This window comes from Scardinius erythrophthalmus (assembly GCF_964197995.2).
Source record: "Scardinius erythrophthalmus genome assembly, chromosome: 25".
Taxonomy (NCBI): Eukaryota; Metazoa; Chordata; class Actinopteri; order Cypriniformes; family Leuciscidae; genus Scardinius; species Scardinius erythrophthalmus.
In genome coordinates, this window is record NC_138245.1 from 19867065 (window position 1) to 19888251 (window position 21187).

At 36.6% G+C, this 21187-nt stretch overlaps 1 protein-coding gene across 6 annotated transcripts in view; it reads right to left on the bottom strand.

Moving 5' to 3' along the window:
* The window catches only part of atp2b4 (ATPase plasma membrane Ca2+ transporting 4), a 145421-nt gene that overhangs the window by 58790 nt on the left and 65444 nt on the right, over positions 1-21187 (bottom strand). The window lies entirely within an intron of this gene.

Consider the following 21187-nt stretch of genomic DNA (forward strand, 5'->3'; position numbering starts at 1 on the left):
TAGTAATCAAGCAATCCTTCTGTTTGCCCTCTACTCTAAACAAGCTGAAGGTCAGAAATGATTGTCCAAAGATTGCCCCCTCTCTTTATTTCTCCCCATCTATTTATCTCTCGGTCCACTACAGACCGGCCCGTGAGTGATTTGTATATGTGTCGACATTTACGGGAATGGGAATTAGGCCAAAAGTATTCTGGGCCTCTCTGTGGAATATCAAGTTGACGTGGCATTTATTTAATCATTTTGAGGATTCTCTACATTATTTTGAGTTCTTTATTTAGGTTGGATGTTGTTTTTCATGCCCTGTCAACATAAAGACGCTGTATTAGGATGTTAAACCAGGTGTATTCCCACAAAACTCCTGACTCACTTCAACAGACAGCATCTGGCCCTGTCAAACAGAATTGTTTCAATTTGGAAGAGAGCAGTTGGTCATGCAAATCAGGCAAAAAACAGTCCCGATCTAGTCTAAGGATGGAAAGTTGGAGCACTCAGGCCTCAGAAAACACTGTGCGGAAAAAAAGTATGAAAATGTTGATCTTGATGCCTTTAAATAATTAAGTAAAATAATATTAATAATGATAATAATAATAATAATAATAATAATAAACAACAGTAATAATGTGATTATGTAAGGACTGACAGATGGAGGTCTCCATTCAAGAAATCATCATATACAGACACCCAAACATTATTCATGTGTTTAAAACGCTAAAGGCTAACAAGAGCTGACTGCCTTCAAGACAGCTGCAGGCAAATCTATGGATGGGAGGTTGTTGCTGGGAGGCTGGTGTCAAGGTAACTGAAGCAGAGGCTTTGAAAAAGGATGCTGAAGGGAGATGGTTGTGATGGTAATGGAGGAGATCATTAACAGGGCCGCAGAGCTCAGCGGGGCCAGGCTGACAGCCAAGCACAACAAGCTGCATTCCAACTCGGAACACAAATTACTTTACGAGGATAAGACTTTAATCTGTTTCATAAAACTATACTACCCACCTTGATTTGTGCTATATGGCATTTTAATATGAATACAATAAATGTGGCAGTAATGGAGATGATAAATTAGGGGAAAAGAGAGGTTTGAGTCAATGTGTCATCAGCAAATATTTGCAGTCACGAGACTTCACAAACGTAAACATGGTGATGCGTCAAACACAGAAAAAGAGGGGGGAAAGGCAAAGGAAGGGCAGGAACATCACAAACCATTTTAAGTACTGGTCCAGTGTGTATTATGGGATTCAATCCTTCTATTTTTAGATGTACAGATTGTACCCAGTGATTACCAATGCAATAGTAACATATTTGTCATAATTATTTCAAGCTAAATCAAACTATTATCTTGTCATGAAGACCTGAGTTGGTATTATGATATATGAAGTTAACATGTTCATGTCCTCATATAGTTAGACGACAGGCACTGAAAACACCACAAGAGTCACGCAAGCTTCAGTATAGCAGACAAAACTGTGGCACTCATTCACACAGACAGGCAGACTTCAGCCAAATATTTCTGATGCTGTCTGTGATTTTAATGTTAATTAAACAACAAAAGACAAAGGTAAAAATCTCTCACTGCTCGTGACTGAATAACTTTTGTTGGGTTAATCTGTTTTTAATTTAGAGTGAAGACTATCCAATGTAGGTCTGCACGATTAATTGAAAATAAACTGAAATTGTGATTTGGCTTAGTGCGATTATGAAATTGCAAAAGCTGTGATTTTTTTATTAAATAAATATATACACAGCGTGTTTGTGAAGAGTGGCTCTGACTTTAGTAGTCAATGCTGCTCCATCTCTGACAGCACTGCGAGTTGGAGGCGCTTATAACATGCATTTAAAAAAGTAACATGCGTCATCCCAAACTTGTAATGCGAAGTGCTAATAAGCCTGTTGTCCAACATAAGACAACATTTAATAACGTTTTTTACTTACTCACTTCATAACTTCAGTCGAGTGTTTGAAAGAACTCAAATACACCATATATTGTGGAAGTCGTGAGTTTGTCTTCTTGATTAATCAGTCAAAGCGTTTCTTTTTATCTTCTTTCTAATCAGCTACAATAGCTTGATGCCTTTGTCCACATTAGGGATTTCCTGTGACGTCATCAGTTACATTACTTCTGTGAGGCATATGTGGAATTTCTGACAAGGGTGCCCCTCCAGCTTCCAGTATGAATGAAACAGACATGTGTTTAGGGCTCAGTAATGCTCAGTCCATTCTATTTTGGGTAATAAAAAACAGGAAAGATAATAATTTTCTCTAAAGAAATGTAGAGAAATACATATAATAATCCTCCATATGCTTTTCTCCAGTGTACAGACATGTACAGGAGGTTTTTTCTTTCCCCTACAGTAGATGCTTAAGAGGTTCATATTTCATATTAAAGACATGTTTTTGATTTTGCATACCTCCTAAAAAGATTAAGAAATTGGTCACATAATTGTATTATTATAATATAATATTTTATAATAAATACTTAAACATTTCTAATGACCTTTCTTATAGTCAGTCTGTCTGCATGTTAAAAGGTAACCCTGCAGTTTTTCGTAAAATGTTTTCTGTAAAATAAAAATAGTATTATTATTTTCTTATTATATTGCTATTTATTCTTAAAGCTGCAGTCCGTAGTTTTTCCTCTTTGTAGCCATCTCTGTTCGAAATCTGCAATTGCAGTTATTCGCGGAGTTATTAACTTAACGTGGGTTGTGCCTCGGCACGGCACAGCGCGGATGAATCCAATGTTTTGAGGAGAATGTGTGGCTGTTAGTCACTGCGCCGGTGTGGATACTGTCATTCGGAATCACAGATTCCACTTTTTGGAAGTATGACCAACATAAGAACGCTCTAATTTTGTCTTGTGTTCTGAATGACACGTGCACATCCGCCCCTCCCGAAGCCATAAACTCTCTCAGCTTGAATGTTTAAACTGATAAGACTAAAAAGAAGTGAAAATGATCAACTTTAGTTACGATGCAATGCTGGCCCGATTGTGCAAGTGACAATTCCGTCATGTCCCGACTCCTAAACACGAGAGTGTAGTTTCGACGCTTGCCTTGTCCAACCCATTTTGAGAGACAGAGAGAGAGAGAAGACGCAGCACCGCTGAACACTCGAAATTGTAAAATTGCATCTTGGAGAAAGTTTTAAAATGATTGATTGATTTTATTAATCTGTGTGGATTAATTTAGGCTACTCATACAATCTACATGCTAAACTGAATCAATGTTTGCGGGGGAACTTTCCGCATTATAAGTGGTAGACCTGCAGGAATTATTAAAATACTCATTGAAGTATTATCTGTTATATTATTTATTTTAGTAGTTCAAAAAGTACAATCAATGTTCAAATTTCGATTTTTTAAGAATTGTTGAAAGGTGTCTTTTAAATAAATGCAACACGTTCCCAAAGTCATGTGAAATTAATCGGTTTACATAATCGTGATTTCAATACTGACCAAAATATTCGTGATTATAATTTTTTCCATAATCGAGCAGCCCTACTCTCAACTTATTAATATCAATAACTTTAAACTATAACATAGGCTTATAATATTATTGTTATAGATTGAAACAAAAGTGCTTCAGCCAGGATAAAGAATATGAAAAGTGCTCAGAGTTTCAACAGAAAACAGAAAAAAAGTGATCAACAACAAAAACACATGTTGCTGGGGCAGGTGTTGAGTGTTTATGACACCCTGAATTCATTCCGATTGATGAATCTGAATGTAGTGTTTACATGAACGCTAAACAAGTGATTGGGTTTATGTGCACGTTTATTACCCTGGTAATCCAGAGTTCTCGCGAGAGCACAAGTTGAATTTGCTCATCGAGTTTACTCTGGTGTCGAGTAATGATGCTCATTAAATATGCCCCTCGATCTGAGCTGCACCAATCACATCGGGTTATCTGATATAGGCGAGCTAGAGGCGAGCTAAACAGATGACGAGTCATTAGTAAACAGGGTTGGGGAGTAACGGAATACATGTAACGGCGTTATGTAATCAGGATACAAAAATCCAGTAACTGTAATCCGTTACAGTTACATCAAAAAACGTAGTAATCAGATTATAGTTACATTTTGAAAAAAGGGGGAATACTTTCAGGATTACAATGGTTTCATTTAAAACTATAGAAATAATTATTTTGGCATAATAACACTATATTAAGCGCTGCTTGATTATACAGCAGTAGTTCTTGGTTCTGTTGCCAGTAATGACTCACGTGTGCCACGCGCTGGTGCATGTGCAAATAACAGCTGTCTACAATCTTCTCAGATGCAGATTGAATCACTGCTGCTAAACGATGCTGTCTGCGGGTAAAATCGCTTTTAATTCATGGAAATTCCGCTGCTATTTTGTAGAAATTCGGAAGGTAGCTTTTTTAGTACCCAAAATGTACATTTTTAATCTTTTCTCGCGTAACGGGATGTTCGCTGTCTAGGTAACATAGGGGAACTCCCACTGCCAACGCCCCAAGTTCAGTCAGGCAAATTAAGAAAGATCACGGCTTTAGTCAACATGTAGGCCTATTTTAAAATAAACTAATATGTAGATTGTGTAAAAAAAAATTAAATGTGTTATTATTTTTTTAGTTAAAATTGGTTAAAAATAAAAGAAAATAATCTGTAATACCATACATTAGCCACTAGATGTCTGTATAGCCCTTTACATAAATATATATTCAGGCCTGTGGCTGTGTTAATGTGTTAAGGCCAAATTCTTAATAAATAAATTTTTTTTTTTTTTTACTTTATTTGTATACGTGACCTTGAAGTAATCCAAAAGTAATCAGTTACATTACTTTCATATTATAGTACTTGGATTACGTTACTGAATACTTTTTTTATGAAGTAATTTGTAACTGTAACGGAATACATTTTTAAAGTAACCCTCCCAAGCCTGTTAGTAAACATTGCAAGATGGCTATGGATGAATACCAGTTGTTTGAAACGGCTTTGGCCACAACAATGAACGATTTAGACTTGGCTTTTTATCTAAAAGAGGAACAGAAGACGCCGCTCGAATCGTTCCTTTGCAAGAAGGACGTTTTTGCTGTTTCGCCGACCAGATACAGTAAGAGTATAATCAGAGAATGTCTAATAAGGTTAGCCCCGCTGGTAGCTGGGGATTATTGTTGTGATTGGTCATAGTGTTATCCAATTGCGTGCAGCGAGATTTTCAAATGCACGCTTGGTGTCGCCCCTCGAGCTGGGCATTTTTCATTAGTCGACGCCAGACAATTAATCTTTTAGATTTAGGTCTGGATGTCCAGGTTACACGTTTATATGTCATTAGCTTCAAATCTGACTATATTTTTGGACATGCGCACACTGCACAAATATACAGTTTCCCGCTGTTTGCGCATAATAACCATTCTCCTACATTGGTTCATTATTTGTTTTAAAAAGTAGACTTAATATTTATCCATTTCTGATCATAATTTGGAAACACTGAGCATATGAACCGTTGTGCCGTGCTGCTTATATTTATCATGCAGTAAAAATGCCCATCCCGTGCCCAAAACCGTCGTTTGTGGATGAAAATCCGAAAGAACAAGGACTGGTAGGATGTTGCCCTACTCCACTTCACAGATGCTGAGTGAAAGGAGAATTTTAGAATGACGGGACACACATTTATATGACACTTAATTCAACAGGAAGAACAGCTCGTTCCGCAAGTCAAAACGCTATTTCTACGTCATTGCACATGCGCAGTCCTTTCAGTTTCGGTTTTCCATCCCATCAAGTTTTTACATGTTCTTTTGATCGGATTAGAAAATGATTAATCCTTCCCTTACAATCCGATCTAAATTTCATTCGGATCGAGCTCAACCGAATCAGTTATGATGTTTACATGAAGCCTTTTCAGTCCGATTGAGCCATCAATCTGATTACTAACGGGTTATTTGGTTGCATGCAAACATAGCCAGTGACAAATGCTGTAATGTTTATTGAAATATCGGAAATCACCGCTATTGAAAAAAATTATATTGCGATATATATTTGATTTTTAATTACTGTCCAGACCTACCTTAACATTTTGTATCTTTATTCTATTCTATTTGTGCTCCTGCTTGTAATTTGTTCTTATTTTACTTAGTTCACTGATTGTTTGTAAATTCAATTCAAAATTTGAAAACAATCTTCTTTGTGCTGAGTAAGCTATTGAGAAAATTAAAATTAAAATACACCATTCAAAAACACAAATACATAGTGTGAGCAAACATTTAGGATGTAGGCAAGTTGATTGTAACTTAAAAAAAAAAAAAAACTCCAACTCACCTAAGTGGGGATTCACCTCATTTTCCAAAATAAAATTAAGGCCCTGCTGAAGACTGGAGTAAAGTCTGTTGAAAACGCAGCTTTGCCAGAATAAAATTACTTTTAAAAATCTATTCAAATAGAAAAAGTTATTTTAAATTATAATAATATTTCACAATACTACTGTTTTCTTGTTTCTCTTATCAAATAAATGCAGCCTTGGTGAGCATAAGTGACTTTTTAGCGCAATTTTCCACCGGACAAATTGCGATTGTTAACTCATGATTTCTGTTCTGTGCGTCTGTGCGCACCAATCTTGCACTTCTATCTACTCCTCAACCAGACCGCCTAGAGACTTCGGGTTTTCGGCATTATGTTAAGGAAGGTCTAATCCAGGAAAAGATTTACTATCTCTTAGTGTTGTGATCCCATGAAGTGAGAAAATTGTGCTAAAACACTCACTGAGTTTTTATTACTTGTTTTTTTTTTTACATTAAAACTTCTGAATGCTAGTTGATGTCTGTTTAAATCAATTATTTGTTAATTTATTTTCTAAATTTGTTTTGGATTTTAGCAACCAGGCTCATTTTATGCAAACAAACCTACAAAAAATGCAGGATATTTAAGGTGGAATTCATAGTTTTTGCTCTAATGGCCAGAATAAAAGAGATCCTGAACATATGGAGAGCATAAGTCACAACCCCATACAGATAAACAAACTGTCTTTCTCTCTGAACAACATGGCCATTATTCTTTCAGAAAATCTGACATGAAAAACCTGAAGAAAATCCTTTCTCAGGCTATTTAATGTAACCTGTGTTAGATAAATATAATAAATATAAAAACTGCCTTATATGCAACTTAAATGTTTTTTTTACAATTCAGTTTTAAATAATTAAGTGTTGATTATTAAATAAGTTTGATTAACTGATTATTTTAATTAAGTGTGCTTGCTGAAAGCAAGACGTCCGGTCAGTACCGGTGTAAGTTGCTTGCGAAGATGACATCACAAGTCCATATCGTTCGTCCGCCATATTGGATTGAACAGAAAGCAAAACTAAATTTTCACAGGTCACAAATTTGGTCCGATCTTCACGAAACTGGACGTACATGATCCTTGGACCAAGCCTCACAAAAGTTACTAGAAGGATTTTTGATTTTCGGAAGTGTTTGCCCATCACAGCCAAACGAAATCGGCGGCGTAGTCGCCAAAACAGGAAGTAGTTCATATCTCAGGAACGTTATCACGTATCGAAACCAAACTTTGTACATGAACTCGGGGCCCCAATGTGAGGAAGCACAAGATCTGAATTTTTTTTTTTTTTTCAGGCTAATTGACAAACCCATTTACCTATGTCTATGCAAAAGTTTCACCTCACACTTTTAATGTTAATGCATTTAGACAGTAGGTGGCACTGTTGTATTACATTTCACAGAGCTGTCAAGTCAGTGTATATACTGCATTCGTTTTTACTAGGTTTGTCTTAATAAATGCAGGGCCTGAATTTCGTTTTTTGCATTGGTCTAATTTAATCATCTTCATTTATTAATATATACAGATTTGTATGCATGAATTGTGCATTTCCAGTTCTCAAAACAGTTAATAAAAATAAATTAAAAAAACTTTATACAAAATACATCATGCTCTTCTTCGCTAACCGAACAAACAATTCATTGTCTGTGGCTGTGTTTGTGTGCACGGGAAATATGCTGCGCATAACAATAGAAAACAAGGAGAAATGCGCAGTCACATGCTCAAACAATCAACAACGTCGCTCTAGAGGTGCGTTGTGGACTGCGAAGTGGACTTCACAGGGTTTTCCGCCATCTTAAGTGAGATTCCAATCCGAAGGGAGCGAAGATGTTCAGTTCGAAGGGCACTGCGCACGGCATATGGAATAAGGGAACATCGATACATCACTTCACAGGAGGTGGAGAGCGATGATCACCCAACTGTCATTTCGTGCACCACGTCATCACCAGTCAGAACGGTCATAACTAACGATGGAGGAGTTTACGTATGTGTGTAAGTATTCATACATTTCGCCATTGTTACACAAATGACAGTATTTTAACGGTTATTGTTGTGAATATTACATATACTACTTTTGATGATTATAATTTACCTCAGTGAATGCAGCCAGCTTAGCTAGTTTGTGAAGTAAAGTGATTTTATTTTAGGTAGTTGTAAAATAGTGCAATATAATTGAAAATATATAATATAATAATAAAAATTAAAATATGAATGTAGTCCTATATATATATTTATGTTATATCATAATCTGCGCGACCCCATCGTTGACTTTCTTTGATGACGTTTGCAGGGCGTTTCAAATGAGCGGTTATTGTCAGTGAAGTCCACTTCAACTGATATACCGTGCTCAGGGAGTAGGGGAGCAGCAAACACTGCGTATGGACCCTGTCGAATGGAACGCACCTTAGATGTGTAAAAACAAGTGGAAAGTGTGAGCGCGCCGCTCTCTCCTTTCCACAAGCGCTTGCTGTCCTGTGGCTTCTGTCATTGCTATGCAACCATGAACTGCGCTCTCCATGATGACAAGGAAGTATCAGCAAAAGATTAATTGATTTCTAGCCCTTGCATTAGCTTTACTACTAGATATATTTATGAGGATGAAAAATAATAAGGCGCCCTGTACAGCTATGATCAGCTGTTCGGCCGAGCATTCAATGTTGTTACGCTGTAAGCTGATCAGTTGGTTCGTTGCTGCCGCGCTCTATCACTCACACACCATAAAGAGCAAATTGTTTTTTAATGTTTCAATTTAGTGATTAAAATGACATAATTTGGAAGCGGATAATTTCTTCACAAACAGCTCATTATGACTCAATGTTAGAATGCTGCACCTACACTCGATAGTGTGAATAAGATCAGCTCAACGCAGACCACTGCATTGACAGCATGAAACATATGATCTGTCTACGGCCAGGGATCAGCGGAAGACAGAAAATGCCGGTCCAGCGCTGATTGAGGAATTAAATTCGAAAATAAAAGACAGTTTGACATCTTTTTTCTCGCATCTGTGAATTTATTTTTTAATCATTTGCTCTGAGATGAAGCGAATATATTTGTGCGGGAATTTCTCGCACTATAAAAGCTAACCTTGCGGGAATGGTTTAAATTATGCGCAATCCCCACATTCCCGCACCAAAATTCAAGCCCTGAAATGGCAGCGGGATGTGTAACTCTAGCATATGGCGCATATGTCATATAAAGTTAGACAAGGCCAAACAGCGTTATCCATGTTGTTGCGATTGCATCGCTAGAGTAAGCTAATAGTGAAACTGATAGTGTTTTTCATTTAATTACAATATGAGGACTGACGGTAGGCTATAAAAATCAGCGTTTCTGTGTAGGTGATGACAACCATCTTGACAGCAGCAATCAATGCATCGCTAATTACGGTAGACCTTAATTTGAGATAGTAAATTTGTTCCTAATCAAAGGGAACACTCAACCACAGAACAGCTGGGTGAGTTTTGTATTGGCTTATTGGATACAGTAAATTAAGTCTTTGTCAACTTCTCAACTTTTCAATAGGCTACTATTTCACCACCCAAAACACTCCCACTCTCTGCTGTATATTCATAACCAAATATTTCAAAACTAACAACCAAGCCACATAAACAATGCCATTGGCACTAGTCTACATTGCAGACATGTCTCTTAATGCACATAACTTTTCACCTTTTTGCACTATCTTGAAAAAAGTACTATTGTTGAAATTCTCAGATCAAGCAAACTTTAACGCACCCTTATCCACTACCTGCTAACGTTAGTGCACTGCACCCGAGCAAGCACACTTTGCAGTTCTTCCGGAAATGCATTTTTCTAGTTTATATTATGTATTTTCGGTTTCGGCCAAATGCATCCTGAATTTTCGGTTTCAGCACAGAATTTACATTTTGGTGCCTCTTCTATGGTCCAACTATTTGGACCTACATAAACATGCTGCCTCACATCTTTTGTGGTCAACTGAAGGAAGAAAGTCTGAAATTTGGAACAACATGACAGCGTATTCATCTGCTAAAATGCAACAGCACTGGACAGGTAAATCATTTCATATTTAATGGTTGTCAGCTCATCTCTCCGCTGCTCCACAGGGAATGGGCTTTTTTCTTCTAAAATCATCTTGAAAATCTAATTAATTAAAAGTACAAATCACAACTGGTGTATTTTAAATTAAAACATGATGTGTGCTTGTGTTATAATGGCCTACTTATCATTTAAGGTAAAACATTTATAGCTTGATTGCACCATTTTAATGTTTTACCTTCTTTTCCCTGCTAAATCTATTTGCTGCTGCACCGTGAGACTCAATTCTCAATTTATCTTGCCATTGAACTGCTTAAATTTGTACATCAATTTGTTATTCAAACTATGCAATGCTTTCCCACATGACATTATGACGCAATAACACCATCTAGTTCATAGCTTTTTTAAGTTGATCGTATGACCCCAAGGATGATTATAGAAGCTTATTTGAATAGATCATTTCTACTACATAAAGCAGCATATTATTTTCACAACATTTTCAAGCTACGTGATATTATATCATATGCTTATCTTCAAAGCGTTTTGTTTGGCCTGCCATTACTACTGGGACTGTTGACCTTGGTCCCATGTAGTTTAAGTACACAAAAATAGCAAGGAAAGACCATTTTCAAATCTGCTTATTTCCATCTAATTAGTGTTAAGTGTTCATTTAAGTGTTAAGTGTTCATTAAGTGTTCATCAGCTCTTTATGATGTGTAGGGTATGTAGGGGCGCTCAACTTGCCTGTGCAGTGGGATAAAAGCAATAACTATTGCTAACAGGACACAACACTCTTGCTGGATGGAACACTTGAGGAGAATTTAAGGAGGTGTGCACTTAATAAAGGTCTTAGTATGTCATGCAAGACTGGTCTTCAATTAGCATTTAACTTTTTTTTTAAACACTAGGGGAGAAAAAGACAAGAAAAAATGTGTCGTTTTAAGGGTTTTTTTTTTAAGCTAGCTCACATCTGAAGAAAGTCCCACTTTAATACACACCAGGCCACATGAACTTAAAGAAAACAACCTCCATATTTGTTTTCATCTATGTCGGCTTTGCACTAGTAATTCTTAATTGCATTTCAGTAATGCATTTCTGCATAGAAACATCTTTTTGGCCAAAACAAATGATGAACCATGCAATGTGTATGCATATTAATGTGTCTGTCCTTCTCAGTGTGTACTGCCTACAATATGATTTCCCACAAAAAGTGCTCAAAATGCACAGAATAAGCATGTCTAGTGTGTTTTAACAAGTAACGAGTATGTCAGAACATTAAAAAAAAACATTTTTAAAATTAAAAATTAAAAAAATATTTATAGAAGATTTACCCATTTAAACTTGTTTTTAATTATTCAGTTTGGGTGAAAGTATGTTGTATTATAAATTAAATTAGCCAGAAAATATGATATCTAAACTTTCTTTTAGTTATTATGTAATACACAGACAGGTAGCCAATATAGGCTCTAGCACTATCCAAATCAAACCTGAGTGTCACTGTGCATTTTTCGCAGTTTGCCGTCTTGTAAACATATCGATGCATGACTGAAATGACATGATCTGATTTTCTTGGTTGTGTTTGTTCTTGTTCACCATTTACATGCGAATGTTACACCTCTCAGTGTTAACAAACTTTCAAGACTATCAAGTTTATAAAAACAAATATAGTTGTCTTTGTAAAAAAAAATATGCTCACTTATTTAGCTTTGGAGCCGCAACTGTGACACTGTACAAACACTTTCAGTGTGAACTTGCGCGTCTGCAGCTTCAGTAACGATGTTGTGAAACGGCCGAAATTCGCGCATGCGCAACAGAACGCTGTTGTATCAGCAACTACTGCTTAAAGTCCCTATTATCATATATATATATATATATATATATATATATATATATATATATATATATATATATATATATATATATATATATATTAGGGGTTGCACGACTACTGATTTCTGCTAGTCGATTTCTTATCAAAACAATACTCGAGTTACTCATTTACATGCTACTGTAAATGAAAAGACATGAAATAGCTAGATCTTATCAATAAACATTTATTAATTCATAGCCTAATGCAACAATTACATAAGTAAACTCAAAACATTATAATTATGACATTTCATTTTTAAATTTTCATGTAACAGTCTAAAGCCAAATAAATAGCCGTTCTTGCCTTTAATTTCAGACGTCTGCTTCTAGGGTCCGTTCACATATCACGTCTTTTTCGCGCTCAAGGTCGTTGTTTCAAATGTAGGCGCGGGGCGAGCGCGCTCATAATGGTAGCAACGTGGTGCGCTAGTTTTTCCAGGCGGGTTTTTCCTTCTCATCTCCAGAAATATATCTAGTAGTAAAGCTAATGCAAGGGCTAGAAATCAATTAATCCTTTGCTGATACTTCTTCGTCGTCATCATGGAGAGCGCAGTTCATGGTTGGTTGCATAGCAACGACAGACGCCATGGGAGCGCAAGTGCTTGTAGGAGACAGCGGCACGACCGCGCTTTCCACACGTTTTTAGACGCAATATGTGAACGGCCTCTTGCAGAGTAGGCCAATTACAATATTTTTGTCATCCTTGATGAAATAATTCCACACATCTGACGTGTGGTGTCTGTTGGTGACATTCGCCATTTTTAATTCATTTATGGTTAATGGACGCTCGAGTAGTCGATTGTTTCCGACAGCGTCGACTAGTGGTTGAAGTAGTCGATCTATCTATGCAAGTCCTAATATATATATATATATATATATATATATATATATATATATATATATATATATATATATATATATTTTTTTTTTTTTTTGGATAGTTAAAGATTAAAACATTTTTGCCAACAGGAGGTATCGTGTCACTGTCAGTCTTTTTACATCAGTGCAAAACTAGGGTATGCAGATTAAGACAACTATTCATCGGCATGCACTGATTAATTCCATGTTGTAGCAAAAAAAAAAAAAAAAGATTAAGACCAAACCAGGTGCTGGTGGACCACCTGAGAAAGTTAGTAGCACCAGTGCAACCAGTGAAAAAGTTAGTCTGGAGCCCTGTAAGACATGATAAACAAAACTGGCCTAAATAAATTCAACAGTCTCTAGTTCAAAGCCTTAACAATAGATTCTCTCTTTTTTAGCAACAGGCTCTTAAGTTACTATGGATGGAAAGATCCTCAAGTCATTGGAGAGGAGGAGGTAGATGGACAAGATTTGTGGTCCAACGGTGTGCATGAGGGACTTTTGATAAATCTTTGTCCCCTGCTTCCAGTGCCCTTTCAAAACACCACCTCTGCATCTCCTCTTGGCACGCAAGAACCTCAGGGGGTTTCTGAACAAACTCAACAGATTAATTTCACATTGAACATATTACAACTAAGAGTTTGAGTTTCACTCTCTCAACAGATATCATTAATTCTACAGAAATTGAAAATTTCACATTATCATTATAGTGCTGTTCACTGTGAAGATATAACTGGATAACATTACGGTGGCTGTGAGATGTGTTGTAATCACAAATCTAAGATGCCATTTCACAGCTAAGGGAGAAAAGCAGAGAGGAAATTCTATCTGCCATAGGCATTTATGCTGTCCCTCAATTTCTAATGTATAGATATAACAGATATAAACCTGCAATTGGAATTAAAGGAATAGTTCACTTAATTCAAATTCTGTCATTATTTACTCACCCTCAAGTTGCTTCAAACCTGTACGAATATCTTTCTTCTGCTGAACACAAAAGAAGATATTTTGAAGAATGTCTGAAACCAAACAGTTGATGTACCCCATTGACTTCCATAGTATTTTTTTTCCCCTAACGGAAGTCAATGGTGTACATCAACTGTTTGGTTTCAGACATTCTTCAAAATATGTTCTTTTGTGTTCAGCAGAAGAAAGATATTCATAAAGGTTTGAAACAACTTGAGATGGTGAGTAAATTACAGAATTTTATTTTTTATTCCTTTAAAAGTGGGCTGCAATATGCTTCTGCTGCCATTGCAACTTGCTATAGTGTATTAAAATTGCACTTTAAACAGCAAGGCTCTTGACCACAGTATTACATGGTTAATTACCTCTTTTCATTCATATGCATGAATGGCACTTTTTAGTTACATTATAGCCTTGACACATTCATTATATTTTCAAATGTTTGGGTCTGTAAGATTTTTTTAAATAAATTAACACTTTTATTTAGCTGGTTTACATTAAGTTGATCAAAAGTGACAAAGTTACATGTTTATGTTACAAACTGTTTCTATTTCAAATAAATTATGTTCTTTTGAGCTTTCTATTGATCAAAGAATCCTGAAAAAAAAATCTTGTGACAACAGTAAAGACTGAAGTATTAAATGCTGGAAATTCAGCTTTGCCATCACAGGTATAATTAGCATTTAAAAGTATATCCAAATAAATGCAGTCATTTAAAATTGCAATAATATTTCACAATATTACTGCTTTTATTGTATTTTTGATCGAAACAAAATGTAGTCTTGGTGAGCATTACAGACTTTTATTCAAACTGTAAGAGAAGTTTTAATTCAATGTCTTATAATACTAACTGTTAGTGACTATAGAAAGCAAAATTATATTTGAACTTTACCAACTTAACATATCCTTAGTGACGAAAATATCCTAAATTATCATTACTTGTTTCAGGCCGTGATTGAAACAGCTGCCAAACCCTTGTCTAATATTAACAGGAAACAAATGAAAGGAAGTGATGAAAGCCAATGTTGGCCATCCAGCCAAATAAATAAGGGAATACCCTCCAAAATAAGATGACCGGACAACATTTCTTCAAAAATTTAAACAAAGTACACTGAGAGCCATGGGTGTGAAAACAAGTTGAATTGATTTAGAGTGGAATTTGAGGAGTAGTTGAGTACAACCTGCAAAGTCTAAACGCTGAGATAAGAGGTTGAAATTGTCTTTTGTCTTTATGATTTTGAGTCTTCTTGGGAGACCACGATGTAAATCGACCATAAATAGGACACAAATATCTGCAGAACCATTCATTCTTGAATGGACTGTAATGGTATTGGCTTTAGCGGTCTGTGTCATGCTGTAATGCAAACAGGAGTGGCCTGGATTTCAAAAAATATTACAGCAGACCAGTGATGATTCATTTTCCCTCAGAAGCCAAGTATGCAACAAGAGCTAACAGCGAGTCCAGTGCCAAACTAATACGCCTCTACTGTCAATTTCAATGTTTTTACCTCTTTTAACAAATGTATGAAAGCAGTCAGACTTACACACCCCAGACAAAACCCGTTTATGGTATGTGATAAGATTGTAAAACCACATCAAAAGGTCTCCACAGCACCTTTAAAAGAAATGCTACTTTGCTTTTTCAACCCACTCCTAAATTTAAGAGTGAAAGAGAAAACATAATATTACCCTATAATAACCCCTTCAATAAAATGAGTAATTTCTTGTGTGGGGAAGCCTGTACAGCTGTCCCTTCATTACTAAATGGAACCGAGTGATGATCTAAAATGTAATTAAGGACACAATGTGGAGCAAATGTCAATGCTAGTAGAATGATCCAAGAGAGCCCATATGCTGAAGTGGATATGAGAGCCCTGTCGGTGTTTAGCACGATCACGCTGTTCATTAGGACGACAGCAAAGTCTAATCTCAACTTGCACCAACGGAGGTGAAATAAGATGGCCTTGATGACGTGACAAACTCGTTTAAGATGAAACATCACTACGGTCATTGGGTGGGAGGACTGTAGAGCCATTCTGTTAACTGGACTGCATATTCAGTGAGTGCTCCTGAATAGCTTATCTAAAGAAAAGCTGAACCTTAATGCTGACCTTTTAAAGATATGTCACCTTCAGTGCCACGTAAGTAACCTAAATTCTAGAGAATTGTTCAAGGGTTGACGTTAAACAACATTCCTGAGCCACGAAGCAAAACAAGAGTAGAATTATCTTGCCATCAAGTGTCAAAGTGACAATTACTCAAAAACACACTTCAAATGCTTTAGATGCTTCACTAAAACTACCATTACACTGAATCTAAAATGCACAAGCTAACCAATAGACATGGTAGGGTGCAGAGGCTTTGCAGGACAGTCCCTCTGTAGGGCTTATACTCCACTCAGCATCACAAGTGAAAGGAAGAGGGCGGCCATCTACTAACAGAACAGAGGACACAGAAAAAGCCTCTAGGTGACTCTGGATCAAGAGAGCAGATCAGTGGGAGTGTGCTGCTAGGGCACAAGCTGAGGCTTGATCAACCTTAGCTAAGTCACCCGCGTGAGGGTGTATGATGTTCGAGAGACCCGAAATACCTGAGGTCACTGATGATGTGCCCTAGCGTAGCATCAGAACATGTTTCATTACATCTTGGCTATCTGTATGAAAAAAATGTTCAAAGGACTAAAAAGTACCATGTTATAGGGATAAAAATGTATCTTCTTAGTTTAAATTATATTATGGGGTTTGTTTGTAAATAAATCAGTAAATAAGTAAACAAAATCCGTAAATAAGTAAACAAATGAAATAAGTACATACCTAATAAATACATAAAGTAACACATTAAATAAGCAAATAAAAGTAAAAAAGTAAAAAGAAAAAAAATAATAAATAAATAAATCATTACATACAAAAAAAAGCAAAATAAATAAACAAATAAACTTTGCAGGTGCCAGAAATAGAGCTCAACTTGTAGTTAACCCAAAATATCCCCTTAATGAATTTGAAGGTCAGCTGTGAAACCTAAGACTGAAGAACATTCCAAAGCAGTCTGGAACAAAGTAACTAAAATGCTTAAATCAGGATAAGCGGTTCAATTACCCAGAAGTAGAAACATCAAATTACCAAAACACTACATATAAAAGCCTGTCCCCCAAGACACTGCTTGAAAAAGCAGACTGGATGTGAAACCATAAAGCAGTGAACAATCACAGAGCTCAGTAGAAGGGAACAAAAAGCAACCCATCTCAAAAGCTCTGCATAACACTGGCATGTATCTGAGGGTGGCACAAAAGCAGCCATTAATCTAAAGGAACCAAGCAAAGCACGTCCGAAGTTGGCTCTAAATGCCCATGTGCTCCAGCTGTGATGCAAGAAAAGACTTTGTTGTCAGATGACAACATGATTGAACTTTTCCGAAGCACATGTAAAGCACAACACACAAACATAACACCATGTTGAGCGATTTTGCAGATTTCTTTCAATTCATTCGAATGTAATGTTTTGCCATGATTTTATATTTTTTAATTGAGAAATCGCAGTTTTGCATAAAAATATTAGCAAACGTTACAATTAGACATACTGACAATACGCAATGATAACAGTTGAGAGAAGAAAATCTTAAGCAGCTGTTCACACAGAATGATACATTGCATTGAAAAAACAAGACGCGGGCAGTGGAATAGGAAAAAAGCTGTTATTAGACGCAAGTTGTAGATACGCGCAGCGTTTTTAGAAAGCCAATTCACGCTGCAAAAGATGCTCATGAGTGCAACAGCCAAAAACTTCCGCCAAACATAAAACAATAGAAAAGCAGCACAATGGAATGCAAAAACCTGTACAGAAAATAACAGCACCTTTCAGCCTGTCACCATCATGCAAACATGACACAGGGCCTGAATTTCATTTTGGAAAATGGGGGGGAAATCCCCCCTTAGGTGATTCTTATGGGGGGGAATTTTTAATTTGAGGGGGGAGTTTAGACTTTTTTTTTTAATTACATTTATCTCGCCTAAATGTATGCTTAGCCAACTCATTGCATTTTTACAATGGGGTCATTTTGTTCTTAAGAATTTACACAACTCAAGGAAGCTTGATTTCAATCTTTGAATTAAATTGAAAAAAGTAGCACAAATAAATACAATAGAATAAAGATATCAATAAAGAGAAATAAAGAGAAAAGTTTTTGCTTAGGTCTAAAACTAGTAGGCTATTCAGAAATACTACAGAGACTGAATAAAGTAGCCTAATCAAATGTAAAATAACACTGGGTAGTATTTTAGTCCTGACTAAATTAAATTCATAGGCTATTAATCCTGATTCCTTAAAATGAAAGCTATGTTTTGTTGTTTTGACAAACAAATTAATGACAGACACATATGGCTGCTGTCCCTTTAAGAGCTAGTGCACGGATCCTGTTTTCATTATACGGTCACGTGCGATTTATGCTTATTTAAGACATAACCGACTGTGTTTAGATTAGAGGATACTCTCCAAGACCGAAATTGACATCATTTTCTTATGTTTTTGACTGTTAAAGCGATTTATAATCCACGAAAAATAACTTTTGTTACCCGCGAGCTGTTTGTGAGGCTGCTTTACTCTATGTATGTGTGCAGAGAAAAAAAGCATCTCTCAGACAGCGCGCAAGTACCGAAGAGTTTAAAATCGCGTGACTGTTTAAACTGGTGAGACTTGAAAAGACGTGCAAATGGTAAACTTTAGTTACTCGTGATGCAATGCTGGCCCGATCGACTCCCGAAACGCGAGAGTGTATTTCCGCCGCCTGCTGCGCGCTTAACGATTGCATTGTGCAACCCATTTTGAGAGACGCGAGATAGAAGACGCAGCGCCGCTGAATCACTCACGCTGTTTGTGAAATTGCGTCTCGCAGACAGTTTTAAAATGACTGATTTGATTTTCCATCTGCGTGGATTAATTTACTAATACAACCTGAACCTACATGCTAAAGTGAATCAATGTTTGCGGGAATTTCCCGCATTATAAATGGGAGACCTGCGGGAATGATAAAAAATATGCGCAATACCCGCAATCCCGCACCGAAATTCAAGCCCTGATGACATATCAAACATACAGTAGTAGTTACTGTATGTTTGATATGTAATGTTTGCATGATAGTGACAGGCTGAAAGGTGCTGTTATTTTCTATTTTTACAACCTATTTGCTGTTAATAATAGCCTATTACTGTTTTTAAACTGTCATTTGTTTTATATTATTTCTGCGTATAAAGGATATGTTTAAAGTAAGTTTGTACAATATTTGCATTCTTAACTTTTGCATAATTTCTGCAAAGATACTTAACTAAGTAATTTGTTTTACATTTACACCATGTTGATCACTTCAGGTGTGGTGCACTTGGAATATAACTTTCTTAACCAGATGTTAATAAAGAGAATGTTATTTAAATTATATTGCAGTTACCTTTTTAAGTTAAACTAGTAAAAAAAAAAAAAAAAAAGACAAATCTAAAAAAAAAAAACAATCCAGAAATCACAATATATGATTTTTTTTAATGATTTATTTGTATGATACAGCTGCAAATAAGTATTTGAACACCTGAGAATTTTAATATTTGGTACAGTAGCCTTTGTTTGCAATTACAGAGGTCAAACATTTCCTGTAGTTTTTCACCAGGTTTGCACACACTGCAGGAGGGATTATGGCCCACTCCTCCACACAGATCTTCTCTAGATCAGTCAGGTTTTTGGGCTGTCGCTGAGAAACACGGAGTTTGAGCTCCCTCCCAAGATTCTCTATTGGGTTTAGGTCTGGAGACTGGCTAGGCCACGCCAGAACCTTGATATGTTTCTTACAGAGCCACTTCTTGGTTATCCTGGCTGTGTGCTTCGGGTCATTGTCATGTTGGAAGACCCATCCTCGACCCATCTTCAATGCTCTAACTGAGGGAAGGAGGTTGTTCCCCAAAATCTTGCAATACATGGCCCCGGTCATCCTCTCCTTAATACAGCGCAGTCGCCCTGTCCCATGTGCAGAAAAACACCCCCAAAGCATAATGCTACCACCCCCATGCTTCACAGTAGGGATGGTGTTCTTGGGATGGTACTCATCATTCTTCTTCCTCCAAACACGTTTAGTGGAATTATGACCAAAAAGTTCTATTTTGGTCTCATCTGACCCCATGACTTTCTCCCATGACTCCTCTGGATCATCCAAATGGTCACTGGCAAACTTAAGACGGGCCTTGACATGTGCTGGTTTAAGCAGGGGAACCTTCCGTGCCATGCATGATTTCAAACCATGACGTCTTAGTGTATTACCAACAGTAACCTTGGAAACGGTGGTCCCAGCTCTTTTCAGGTCATTGACCAGCTCCTCCCGTGTAGTTCTGGGCTGATTTCTCACCTTTCTTAGGATCATTGAGACCCCACGAGGTGAGATCTTGCATGGAGCCCCAGTCCGAGGGAGATTGACAGTCATGTTTAGCTTCTTCCATTTTCTAATGATTGCTCCAACAGTGGACCTTTTTCACCAAGCTGCTTGGCAATTTCCCCGTAGCCCTTTCCAGCCTTGTGGAGGTGTACAATTTTGTCTCTAGTGTCTTTGGACAGCTCTTTGGTCTTGGCCATGTTAGTAGTTGGATTCTTACTGATTGTATGGGGTGTCTTTATGCAGCTAACGACCTCAAACAGGTGCATCTAATTTAGGATAATTAATGGAGTGGAGGTGGACATTTTAAAGGCAGACTAACAGGTCTTTGAGGGTCAGAATTCTAGCTGATAAACAGGTGTTCAAATACTTATTTGCAGCTGTATCATACAAATAAATAGTTAAAAAATCATATATTGTGATTTCTGAATTTTTGTTTTTAGATTATGTCTCTCACAGTGGACATGCACCTACGATGACAATTTCAGACCCCTCCATGATTTCCAAGTGGGAGAACTTGCAAAATAGCAGGGTGTTCAAATACTTATTTTCCTCACTATATATATATATATATATATATATATATATATATATATATATATATATATATATATATATATATATATAAATTGGAATTGAAATCATGAATTGATCAATAGTTCAAAAAAAAAAAGAGATTTTTGAAAAAGAGAGATTTCGTTTTTTTTTGCCATATCGCCCAGGCCTAGTACGCACCAGTGCTTTCACCACTCTGTCAAGTGGTTGTGCATGTGTAGGTGT